Source organism: Chanos chanos, chromosome 9 (assembly GCF_902362185.1).
Source record: "Chanos chanos chromosome 9, fChaCha1.1, whole genome shotgun sequence".
Taxonomy (NCBI): domain Eukaryota; kingdom Metazoa; phylum Chordata; class Actinopteri; order Gonorynchiformes; family Chanidae; genus Chanos; species Chanos chanos.
The window spans coordinates 32,242,966-32,256,435 of NC_044503.1; positions in this window are offsets into that span (position 1 = coordinate 32,242,966).

Here is a 13,470-nt window from a genome sequence, read left to right on the forward strand (position 1 = left end):
TCAGATTCACAATGATTCAATTCTTGTACAGTGAAAATATTTTCATAAACATATTACCTTGTACAAGTCTTGTTAAGGGGTCACAAACTTTTACAATTTGACACACAGAGAAGGGGGAAGAGGCATAAAGAGAATCAGAGATTGAATCATGCTGTGATTTCCTTAATATACAGAGTATCAGTATTGGTGATGATAATTTAAAAAAAAATAAATGTGGAAACAATACCAGAAATACAACTAATTCTTCTTCTTCTCAAAGTCAGTACCTAATGGGAAACCATCACTACTAGTCAGTGGTGGAGGAAGTACTCAAACACTGTACTTAAGTAAAAGTACAAATAAACAGACAAATGTACTCTAGTAAAAGTACCACATTAACCTTTTTACTTGAGTAAAAGTAAGAAAGTACCTGCTTTTAAATATACTTAAAGTATTAAAAGTAAAAGTACTTGCTGAATGTATTCCCTAACGCAATGGTCTACAATATCATTGTGTGCCTACTGTATGTATATTTTGTTTAATACATCAATAGTATGGGCTGTGCCATTTTAATTAACAATGCTGCAGATGATGCTACTGATAACACTGGCAAACAATCTCTTATCGATTATTTGAAAGGTTATTGTTTTTACCCTCTGTGACACAGTTCACACTTGGACTTACGATTCTCTGAATCAGAGTTTCAGGGGTGACCTGCAGAATTAAATGCCATTAAGCAAAATAAGAAAGAGGACTGATTATACCTTTGAAAGTTTTTTATTTAACTGTAAAAATAACCAAACACAATATAACACAATGCAAAACCATTGTGTTATAGTGACTGCAGTAAACACAGCCAAGTCAAAGTTGTCTGCCTGAAAAAAGGGGCATTAAACACACATAACAAAGGAATAGGCACTGATCCTAACACAGGATTTCAACATATTATCTGTTACAAATTTATACTTTTGCCAGACTGTTCTTACAGGAGATGGAAATTTGATTTGGCTCAATATAAGCATGCCAAGTAGGGTTGACAGTCTGATTTATAGATTCCATTTTAGTGTAATTAAGACATAGCTATCCTTAAAGTAATTACCACGATGTTAATCCCGTCATTCTATAATACCAACTAATTTTAAACCTTAACTCTGAAAGAGCACAGGGCTAAAGAGCCCCTAGCCACACAAGCAACATAACCACCGCTGTTCACGGGATCTAGCATCCAAGAAAACACCCAGGACAAAGACTACATTGCGTTAGCAACATGCATGTGTTACTTGCCAGTTAACACTAGATTATAATAATTTAATCGTGTTTACTTGTTGCTAGTGGTGCATTTGAACAAGAGGCTAGCTAAGATTACATAAGACTTCTAACCTAAATTAATTTAACATGCAAAAGTCAGGTAGCGTTAAGCAACCTAAGTTACCTCAATATGTTTCTTCAAATTTGACGGCGAATTTTTGAAAGCTAGTATCTCGTGTTTTCGAGGGAAACAAAGATGGCACCGGAATGTCCATGAATCATTTTTAGAACCGGTTATCTCAAACAACTCTTTTCAATAAGGCCATGGGTGGCACATGTTTAATGGCTGAATCTCCGTGGTGGCCTCTCTCGAATCCATTTTGGGTGTTTTATCACCGGTTAGTGCTGCTGCTGATGCTGCGGGCAGAGGTCAAAAAACAGGCGGAAAAGGTCAAAAGGCAACAGGCAAAAACTCTTTTCCAAAAAACGGGCAATGGTCAAAAAGGGGAACAAGAATGAAGCGAAACAAACCAATACAGGAAGCAAGAAAGATGGCTAGACAATCCGGCAAACTGGAGTGGAAACAGACAGGGCTTAAATACAGTGGCTGATTAAGGAAATTGGCAGCAGGTGAGCAGAAACCAGGCAGGGAACAGTGTAAGACATGGACCGGAGCAAACAGAAATAGACAGACATACATGACAGGACACGAGGAAAAGAGCAGGGCTGTATCGTGACTATTATATTATATTATATTATATTATATCATATTATATTATATTATATTATATTATACTAATTGACAAAGCCCAAAAATATTTAATTATGTATCATTTTATTGAAAATTTGATATAATACTTAATAGTACAAATAGTCTCCTGCCCAAGAGAACACCAGGGTACCAGTGATGGATGTTGCTTGTTTTGATGTTCTTTGAACAAAAAAAGTTCCTTAGAATTTATAACTGATTACATGATATGTTGTAATACAAAAAGCGCATTAATTCAAGACTGTAGAAGTATAATTACTTGTATAAGTAACTACTTAAAAGAAAATAAACAACAAAGAAAGGTAGTAAGATGAAAACAGTAAAGATGAAAACTGCTGAAAACAGTTTATGCTCAGTGTAACAGTGTATGCTCTCCTTTTCACGACAAACACCTCAATTCACAGATGACTATGGGTGTGAATATGTGCTTCAGCTGTGACCATGTCATCTGGTTTCTAAAACAAAATTTGATGACAAATATCTGTAGTAGATATAAAATATGCTAAAAGATATTAAAGAACAACAATTAATTATTTGTATAAGCTATTAGATCATTTAATAACTCAAAATCTCTAACTTAATTATTGTAAAATGCAACATTTTTGCACAGATCAGTCTACAGTCAGCAATATGTGAAAACACACATAAATAAAATCAATAAAACACATCAATAAAGCTTCTTTAAAGACTATCCTCTGACTAGGAGAGCCAAACCACCAAGGTGAAAAGCCCATCTGATCACTAAATGTACAAAAGAAAGAACATGTCTTTATGTAAACATTGTGGCATAATTTTCACAACATACCCCTTCCAACTGCAGTTCATTCATGACAGTTTGTTGTTGTAATCTTTGTGCAGTGCTGGTCTCTGTAGCCCTGGTGTCTCTGTGTGTCATCCACTGTAAATATTCTCAGTAGGCATTCGTATAGTGTAGGTGGAATCATGTTCTGTATGTTTCATTATTCAGTATGAGCTGTTTGAATTTCTCTTTTCTTTCTTATATGTTTTCATTTTAATCCCAGATTCCACTTCAAAATTTGTGATCAGGTTTCTCACCTTTCCAGCTTCTGTGTTGACCAGTACGCAGAGTGTGTGCTCACATACACTGGTTTTATAGCTGGTCTTGTGTATGTCTTGAACCAGGTATGTCAGAGCCAGAGTGAAGATGGATCATTCAAAGGATCACTAGCATCACAAACGTTACCTTCAATGCTGTCATCAATGGCCTCATCACAGTTATTATTGTCATCAATGACCATGCTAACATTATTATTGTATTTATTGACATTATCACCATCATAACTGTAATGACTGGCATCACCACCATCATTACTGTCACCACTGGCATCACCACCATCATTACTGTCACCAGTAGCATCACTACCACCATTACTGTCACCAGTAGCATCACTACTACCATTACTGTAATGACTAGCACTACCACCATCGTTATTGTGAAAACTGGCATCACTACCACCATCACTGTCACCACTGGCATCACTAGCAAGAGGATGTAAAGCCTTCAGAATACTTAAGTGGGGTGGGGGAAGGTCACAACTTCTGCACACGGTAGAGAGCACTTTATTTAAGAAAGATCACTTCATCTCCTTTGGTATGACGTAAAAAGTCACAAAACAGTGCCTTATTTGTTTTTTCTCTCTTGTTGAAGTCTTGGAAGTTATTATTTGGACATGTGTTTAAATTTGTGGAAATGATTGTTACAAATATCAAATAGTATTTACTGAAATTATGCCTTTCATCCCAATATGTAACATTTTCAAGTAATTATTACCTTCTGTCCATTCGTGGTATTTCTTTAAACAGTTGTTTGTTAATAGGAGGACATCCACCTTAGACATGTTGCTTTCTAATTGGTTAGAGATAATCAAGGTATTCACAGCGGCCACTACTTGCGCTCCACAGATATTCCTAGATCTGTGACAATTTGGTTGATTGTGTTTACCTCTCAATATTTTTGATGTTTCACTCTTTGATTGTATCTGAACAGAGAGGCCCAGGAGTAAAGGATAATGATCTGATATTTGGCTCTTACAGACCTTACAGCTCTGAACATGCTGAGGTGTGCTCTGTTGCACAAGAAACATGTCTAACCTGGAGGAACTATGGAGATTCCTCTCTGATCGTGTGAAGCCCGCTTCAATTTCTGTTGAATTTAAGTGTGCCCAAGCATCTTAGAATGTGTGAATGTGTATAATCACAGGGATGAGAAAGAGCATGTATAGCAGACTTTGTCAGAGTATCTAACAAAAATTGCAGTTGGTACACTATTGGTTGGGGGGGACTTTAATGAAGTTCTGAATCATGATTTTGACCAAGAAATTTTAGCAGTCAGCTGTTGAAGTTATTCAAATATTCTGTGTTATTGCATGAACGCTTGTTAGAAATTGCTGAACGTGCTTTTGCATATCTGGATTTACTCCTTGTCTAGGGTGAAATAAGAGCATGTATTAACGTATGTAAAAGTCATTGTTGGACTTATATGCAGTATCAGATTTTTACAGAACCAGTGGTTTATGGTAATAAAATGGTTTAATTTTTGAAAATCTCACAACTCACATGTTGTCAATTCCAAGTCACAAATGTTGATCAAAAAGTCACTGGTAAGTGGAGTACAAAGACTTTAGACCATCCCTGTCTAATCCCACTTCACATAACTCAACTGTTTATAAAGCTTAGATTAGCTTCTAGGTTTGAGAATAGGCTTCTAAGAGTATGGATGTTAAATTAAAGGAAAGGTTTCTGAATTTTCCATCCTCACAAGAGGAACATGTGTAGCACTGTCATGAGACTTTAAGGTTCCCTGTACTGTCATTATACTGAATTGTAAAAGAGTTAAGAGTACACAGCATGAGCATATGTACAATGAGTAGGACACTCCCTGTCTTCAAACACAGTGCACATAGCTGGCCTGTCAGGTTCTAAACTCATACTTCAACATGTACTATGAAATTCTGAATATGGGAGGCTGAAATTCCATGGAGTGAGTCAGTGTGTGTGTTTGTGTGTGGGAAATATATGACTGCCGAGCCTGTTCTGGAAAACTGAACGTGACAGAGTATTAATAAATAGAGTGTTAATAAATGTGTTAATGTAATACTCTTTTCCTTGGGAGACTGGGATAAAAACATAGAGAATTTTAGGACTGAAGGTGTATCATTACCTACACCTGTTAACATTATTTAAATATTCAATGTTATAACATGAACAGTTGTTAGAAATTGCTGAATGAGCTTTTGCATGTGTAGATTTACTCCTTGTCCAATGCAAAACAAATGGGCATATATTTATGTATGTAAATAGCTTAGGAGTCCTTGTTGGATTTAAGTTCAGTATCAGATTTTTACAGTACCAATAGTTTACGGAAATAAAATGATTTAATTTCAGAAAATCTAACAACTCACAAATGTCCAGGCTGTTTCCCTGCCTTTCGCCCTATGAGTGCTGGGATAGGCTCCAGCACCACCTGTGACCCTGATTAGGATGGGCAGCTTAGATAATGAGTGAGTGAGTGAAACTCTGCAGTGATGACTGTGGGCTTGTGAGTCATGTCAGTGCAGGTTTGTCATGTGACCACAGTCATACTTTCATTACGTAATTTTGATATGTAAGGATCAATAAACTGCACTGGGATCAGGTTTAAAGCAAATTTGAAAATCACATATTCCCCTATGCTACTGTAAGAGTCCACCATAACACAAACCCTGTATTAATGGACTGGCATATGCATCCTCCAAAATAGTTCAAATCCAGTCACTAACTATTCTTTAATTAGTGAACAGTCTCAATATTTTACTATAAATTCTGACAAACTCTGAAGTTCTGTTTCATGACAAGTGAGCCACTCAACAATATACTTTCAAAGGTGTCAGCTGTAATGAACACTGAAAATGTGTGGAAAAATGAAGTTGTGATTTCTTTTCAAAATAGCAAAAATGTTGGTGAAGTTGAAGTCTGATATGAAAATGTAATCATTTGACTGAGAACACTGGGCAGTGGTGATCACGCTTCATGTGAGTTTATTTATTTACTTACTGTAATATATCGAATTGTTTTTTGAACTTCACCAAGAATAAATCTACCAGTCTTTCAAGAGTATAAAAAAAACATCATGGGGAGTAAAACGGACCTAATAATCCAAAGAACTGAATTATATTCAATAGTATCTTGTGGGATTGTCTGCCTGATGCCAAAACTGTCACTGCATAACATTTCTAAAACAAGCATTAACAATATGCTTTTAACAAGTGGCAAATTTGCGTGCCAAATAGCCTAGAAGACGTTCTTTTTGAAACAAATACTTGTAAGATGGATATAAAAACTTATGGTCATGCAATCAGCATTGCTGAAATTGTATACTACACAGTTTGTCAGAAAATGCAATACAGGGCTCTGTGTATCTAACACAGAAAACAGTTGCCTGTCTTAGTGATGAAAAAATTAAACAGTTATCTCTGTCAATCAACCAACTTTCCTAAAATCAGTTAACCAAGTGTCCTAAAATGTCTACCAGGCTTTTCCTAAAAAAGCCTTGAAGACCTTTAGATCTTGTTTTTGGAATGTAGTTGGTCTGTACCTTCTGGGTTTATAAATCGTCAAATGAAAAGGTTTATAAATGGTCAAGTGAAAGTTAACAAGCTGTGTTTAACAGTTTTCATGAAAAATAACTAACTAAAGCAGTTATGTGGATAGATTCCAACACAAAAATGCAATTCTAGGACATGAAACCTTTCCACATCCTAACAATAGATTGTTATGGAGCAGATACTGAAAGCACTAGAAAAACCAGGATGCACTTGGCATGAGAGGTCCATTAAAGCCCTAAGTGCCTCCATTCTGATGACTCTAGATACACACAAGGACACTTGCTTCTTGAAAACATCACATAATCAAAGTTCGTTTGGTCCTAACCACACTGATACAAATCCTGGATTATGATTTCAGTTTTTCTCAGTTTTCACAGAGAGAGAGAGAGAGAGAGAGAGAGATCGAATGTCATTCAAAGTGGTTAGATTTCATATTTTCTTTATTTACACTATCTTTATTCACATATATGTTGCCCGAAATATTTTATATTCTTGCCAAAGCTTAGACCTCTTTTATATGATCCAAGCAAAGAAACATCCTAAAACACCCACTACATAAACGTTTTTTTTTATTATTATTTTTTTATTTTTGACATGATGAATCTGCCATAAACAAGCTGCTTTATTACAATAAACATTTTCATATGTCATCCTCTTAACTTCTTAGTGGGTAAAACTAAAACATTCAGCTGAGAAGAAGGACTTTGACCAGAATAGGAAAGAATTGTAGGTTTGCTATTCCTACTTTAATTAATGTATAAATAACCTTTAAACTCACTTAGCAAGTTACTTTACTAAATTGCTCTACCAGTCTTAATCAAAAAAATTTTTTTTGACAAAAAAATTTGACATAAAATAAATATCACATTAAAAAAGCCACCTTTTTGAAGCTGACTGAAATGGATTAAACCCACATATAATTTGAGACATTCACAAAACTGACAATCAGTGAGGTGAAATCATCTAGACATTACAAGGTGAAGTTTTGACTAGAATATTCAAAATGAAAAGAAAATAAATTATTTAATAAATAATTAAATACTTTAAGAGATGAAACAGATTTTAACAAGCTGCACCGTCAAAGTTCCGATGCTAAATTAGAGATCGCTTTTCTTTTCTTTTTCATTCTCACACGCAAACCTGAGCATCTTTCAAACCACCTGACCAGCTTTTCAACTATGGGTAATCTCTCTTCTTTCAAGCTGATCAGCAGACACTGTCTGTGGTGACAAATGCTGGCTGTATGGTCAGTGGTGAGAATGTTTTGAGCCAGATGTTTCAAAGCCAAGGTTAAGATGGGTTGTGTAAGAGGGCAGCCCTTTCGAAGCTTTTTACTGTCACCCAAAGGATCATTGGCAGCCAGCAGATTCTCCAGGGTGCTGAAGTCACGTGGTGGAACAGGATGGATATGCTTCAGGGCTGTGTTTAGGAATGACCACCTAATCTTCTTTGGGGGTTTTCTAAAGGTTATCATGATGCAGAAATCACATCTGTTTCTTTTCCTTCTCTGGAATGAGGGTCTCAGATAAACACTAAGGCGTTTGGCAATGACTGTTGCAAATATTAAATAGTCAACATTGAAACTGCGTATTTTTCCCTGGCCCATGGCTGAGTATTCTGAAAAGCATGTAGGTATAAAGTCATTCTTTAACATGAGATTATAGTTTATCTTTAAGATTTCGGTCATTGGAAGGCAAAATTTCCTGTAATGTTGTACTTCTAAGCCATCTGGTGTTGGCTGTTCTGAGTCACTCAGGGACTTGATGGCCGACAGTATCTCTGCTCCACTGATTTTCTCTGCTCTCCAAACTGGCTTTCCATGGTATCCAAATTCCCCCAACATTGAGGCTACGTCTGGTGTATGATTTTTTGTTTGCCGCTGAACTGAGATCTTCAGGGTTATAGGCTTATGATCTGATATGTTTCCCTTTGCTAGTTTATTTACTTTGCACTTGTGAACACGTTGAAGTCTGTCTTCTGGCATGAAGAACATGTCCAGTCTGGAAAAACTCTGGTTCTGAGATCTCGTAAAAGCATTTTCTGTTGGATGCAAATGTCCCCAAATGTCTCTGAGTTTCAGAGTGGCAGTGAAATTTTCGAGGTAGCGTCTCAGTGGTGTGTGCTCTATATGACCTGCTGCCGTTATTCGATCAAGGTCGGGATTCAGAACTGTGTTGAAATCTCCGCCAACTACTAACATGCCAGCCTTGGTTTCCTTCAGATACTCTGCCAATCTGTGCAGGACCTCTCTGTCTGCCTTATGATTGTACACATTCACCAGAGTGAACAACTCACCATACAGTCGGCAGAACAGCACAGTGTAGCTTCCTCCATAGTCTTCATCGTGGCAAATGTACTCAAACGGCACACTTTTCTTTACTAATATTGCTACTCCTTTACTGCGTGGGCTGTGCACTGTAAAATAAGATGTCCAACCGTTGACTCTCTTCAACACACTGATACTTTTAAGGCCAACATGTGTCTCCTGTAGAAAGGCTACTTGAGTTTTCAGTTGTTTGAGCAGTTTAAATATAGTCTGATTTTTATTACATACTTGTTTTGTGTTTCTAATGCCTCGAGTGTTCCAGGAGGTGAAACGAAGAAAGATCCTTCTGGGTTTTGTCATCACTGATGATGTCCTTTGATGTTCTGTGGAGAAATATAGATACAAGACATTAGGTCATGCCCAGTGGCTTATTTAATTGTTTTAGAATCAGTTTATAACAGTAACAATTTCACTTCAAGGTAAGTTTAAGTCACAACTGATCATAAATCAGCTATACAGTTATTTTCTTTCCTTATTTATTTACTAATTTATTTATTCATGACTTGAATCTGCAGATCTAGTTAATCTGATAAGAACTAACAAATCCACATCTTTGGGACCAATTTGTGTCTTGAAGAAGAAAAGCAATACTAGCTTTTAATTGACAGTGAGTGAGGAGAATATTTGAAATGATTTCCTTATCTTTATCAGAAATACAGCTACAAAATAATACAACCTAAGTGGAAATTCAATGTGTTAACACCGTACAACATTTTGTTTCAGAAACGCGCAATTATCAATACATGAATATTTCAGTAAACTGCATTACAAACTGCATTCCATAATGCATTAAACACATTCCATAATTGATTAATTGTACTTGTTTCTATAAATGTATATCACAATGCTGTTGTCAATCACTCAACAGTGAATTCAATATCACCAGTCCAAACTGAAGAAATTAAATTGTGGTAAAAGCCCTACTTGTTAACTTTGTATTAACAAGTTAAAAAGCAGGGACACACTTCCCGTGGTGATCTTTTATTAATATAATCTGATTTTGCTTACTCTTTAGTTTTTCAGTGGAGATTTTCATTTGAATTGATTTAAAGCCAATATTTCAAGTTGGGTATAAGGTCTTACATATTTCCCATTTTTTGACATCAGTCTAAGCCTACTGTAACATGCTGTTTGACATGATTGTTGGGAAACAGCCAAAACATTTAAATATCTGCATTAGTTTAGTATAAATTTAATGTAGCTTCACATTGTTTGTAAGCTCTAGGTGATTTTTAAAGATCAGGTAAAGATCATGACAATAATGTGTTGGTGGTCTAATCTAAAAAATCAAGATATTAGAAATTGTTGTTTTTATTCAATTCACTAATATCCACAGCTTATCTTAACCTGTCTTACAATATCAAGCTACCCTCAGTTCATTTTTCAGTCAGTTACCTGATTTTTGTTTTAGCAACGCCACAACATTTTAAACTCTTTGGAAGTATTATTATATGCCACACATAGTTCATACATATAGAATTTGTCTGGGTGCCACACATACATAAAGAATATCAGTACTCACCTGATGTTATTTAATGCACCCAAGAGGATCTTTTTCAGATATATCCTTTAAATTCAAAGAGAATTTACTGCAGTGCCTTTGTCAAGTATAGAAACTTCAACAGAATAATTTTTGTGAGCTGATTTAACATCACTTTATAAGCAATCACTTCTGGTAATTTTGTGGGTGCGAACTGTGTGGGTGACTCACTGACACTGGGTATGAATTTGTTTCCTTTACTCATGTTCACCCAGTCCGTGTTTCGTTGTGGGGGAAAAAAACAAAACAAAACAAAAAAATGGTATGACACAGCTGTAATTAAAGGAGACAGAATATCATTTAACAGGTTGGACGCAGGATCTGAATTCTAACTGTGAATGTATTCAAGCAATGTAACATACTGTTCAGAACATTACTAATGTGAAACTCTGCAGTGATGACTGTGGTCTTGTGAGTCATGTCGGTGCAGATTTGTCATGTGATCACACACATACTTTCAATACAAATTATGACACATGAAGGATCAGTAAACAGGATTGGGATCAAATATTTAATGAGTCACAAGATGAGCGCGATCAACAAGAGGATGAGGAAAAGACAACCAGGGGTTTGGTTAAAGTGTTTGCAAACAATTTTTTTGACTAGCATCACTCCACACTAGTAGACGCATCCTCCAATCCTTTTTTTTTCTTTTTGCTTGGTGTACAGTCTTCTTATTTCACTCAGGTAGTCTGGAAAACTTAGAAATTCTGATCCATGGAAAGCCTTACTATTGAGTGTAACTCCAGTTTCCAGCCAGCACTTGACTAAGTCCCGTTCCAACCTGGTCCTGTTCAGCCTCATCTAATTATTAGTTGTACCTGTTGTAATTTCTGTTTTTGTTTGAATGGGACTCTAAGGCAGAAAAACAGGTTTATGATGAGTTGCTTTATTTCGTGTTACTAAGCAACAAGTATAAACAAAAGCATGACCAAGTTCTCAACACAGAAATAACTTGTCAGTGTCAGTGGCTGGGCTAAAGTTGTTTTAACTATTTGCCCAAAAAACACTCTTGCATTACATTTTACATTTTTGTTTGGGGGGGGGGGGTTAACTAGTAGACCTGCTCTTTCGAAATCCAACGAAACCCTGTGCCATCTATGAGATTCCTTATTACGTTTAAATGTTCACATTATGTTCACACCTTGTTATGAAACAATATAAAAAAAAAAAACCTTCAAGAGATCCTCTGACAGTGTCTGTTATTATTTGATTCATTTCAGAACATGCAAGTCATGTGAGCACATTTTCTCCCTCGTCACGAAACTATCTTTAGGTATCAAATTAGTGTATCCCAAGGCTCCATAATCTGTGCATCATTCAGAAGAATTGTGGTGAGGTAGAGAGAAACAGGTATGAAGATAGAGCTAGACATTGCTTGTAAACAATATTTTCAATATTCAGAGTGTCATTGCTTGTGAACAATATTTTCAACTTGAGTTCGTGTTGGCTACCAGTACTAATGTTGGGAGTTGTGTTCGTGCTGTACATTGCTGTATAGCATTGGCCTGGATATGTAGTATCATCAAAATAAAATCAGCTGTCTCCCATTTGGGGGAGGGGAGAACATTTTTCCAATGTTAGTAGTGTTCTTCTAAATCAGTCATAGGAAAGATCATGACATTGTCTCAAACCAGAATATAACCATTTTCTATAAGGGGAAAATGACAAATTGTGGTAACTAGTTTCTGAGAAACATGTTATAATTTGTTGTACATTTAGGATTTAGGTTTAGGCCTAAATGTGTGTAAATTGTATGTTTTGATGCCTTTTGCTTTTTTTCTGTTTGCTTTATGTAGTTTAAGCATCACTTAAAATGTCAAAATGTCAACTTCAGATCTGCTTAACTATACTTAACTATACTTAACTTCATGAAATTTTCTGGGACGATTTCAAACGTGTAACCACATAATCAAAGGCATATTGGATGAACCTGGGTGTTGGATCAACTTGTCTTTTCAGAAACAGAATATATGCTAGGATACTCAGAATAAATAAATACCCTAGAAAAACACCTTCATCCTACGCACTTTTGGAGTTAATTATAGCTGTATTTACTATACAGGTGACTCAGTGCTGACTCAGCAACATCTGATGTCAGTCAAAGCAAACTTAAGTGATAGAACATGTCTGGAATATTATGAAATATGGGCGACTGAAAATAGAGAGAAAAATCATTTGAAATTCTGGAAATGACATCTAAAGGTTTAATAAATTGTCAAGAAAATCCATTGAAACTCTAAGTATGGTTTATTGAACAAAGCAGCAGTAATGCTTTATGTGTTGTTTATGTGTGAAAGAGTGATTAAACTCTAAACTCAGGGCACTGATATACAGTAGTTCTGTTCTCCACATGTGTCCTGTGTGGATTCAAATGAAAGGTACTTTAAGAATTGAGGTGGTCTTGAAATAAAGCATGTATCAGAACCAAATACAAATATGGTCTTAAATACCACTGAGGGCAAATTGCACAATTTCCATTGAATTAGCATGAAAACAGTATGGAAAATGTGCTGCCCTCGCTGTTTTTTCTCAAAACTAACTGATTAAAAATATATGTGAATACTAACTATGTAATTAGTCTTCATGACATAAGGCAACAGAACCATAGTTGAGCTGATTTTTTTTAACTTCATGAGACCTAGAATGAAACACAGATATAAAGACAATCAGGCTGCCACTGGAGAAATATATTTGACTGTATCAGTTGTGACCTGCCAGGGGCTAAACTATGATATGATAAGTTTCATTAATTTGTTCCTGATATAATGAAAGTACACCATAGTGAAGAGCCCACTAGGGGGCACAACAGCTCCAATTCATGGTTATGGGCTGTTTCGTGCACTGAAGTGTGTAGTTGGTTTTTAGCATAAGGTAGTTTATTTTTCTGCCAGGTATTTCTTTAATGGAATATTTCATGGTTCTAGCTCCTCAAACGTTCAAATTTCCGAAAGGCTAAGTCATTCTTAGAAGCAGCATGCTTTTTTTCTGAATGACACATAGT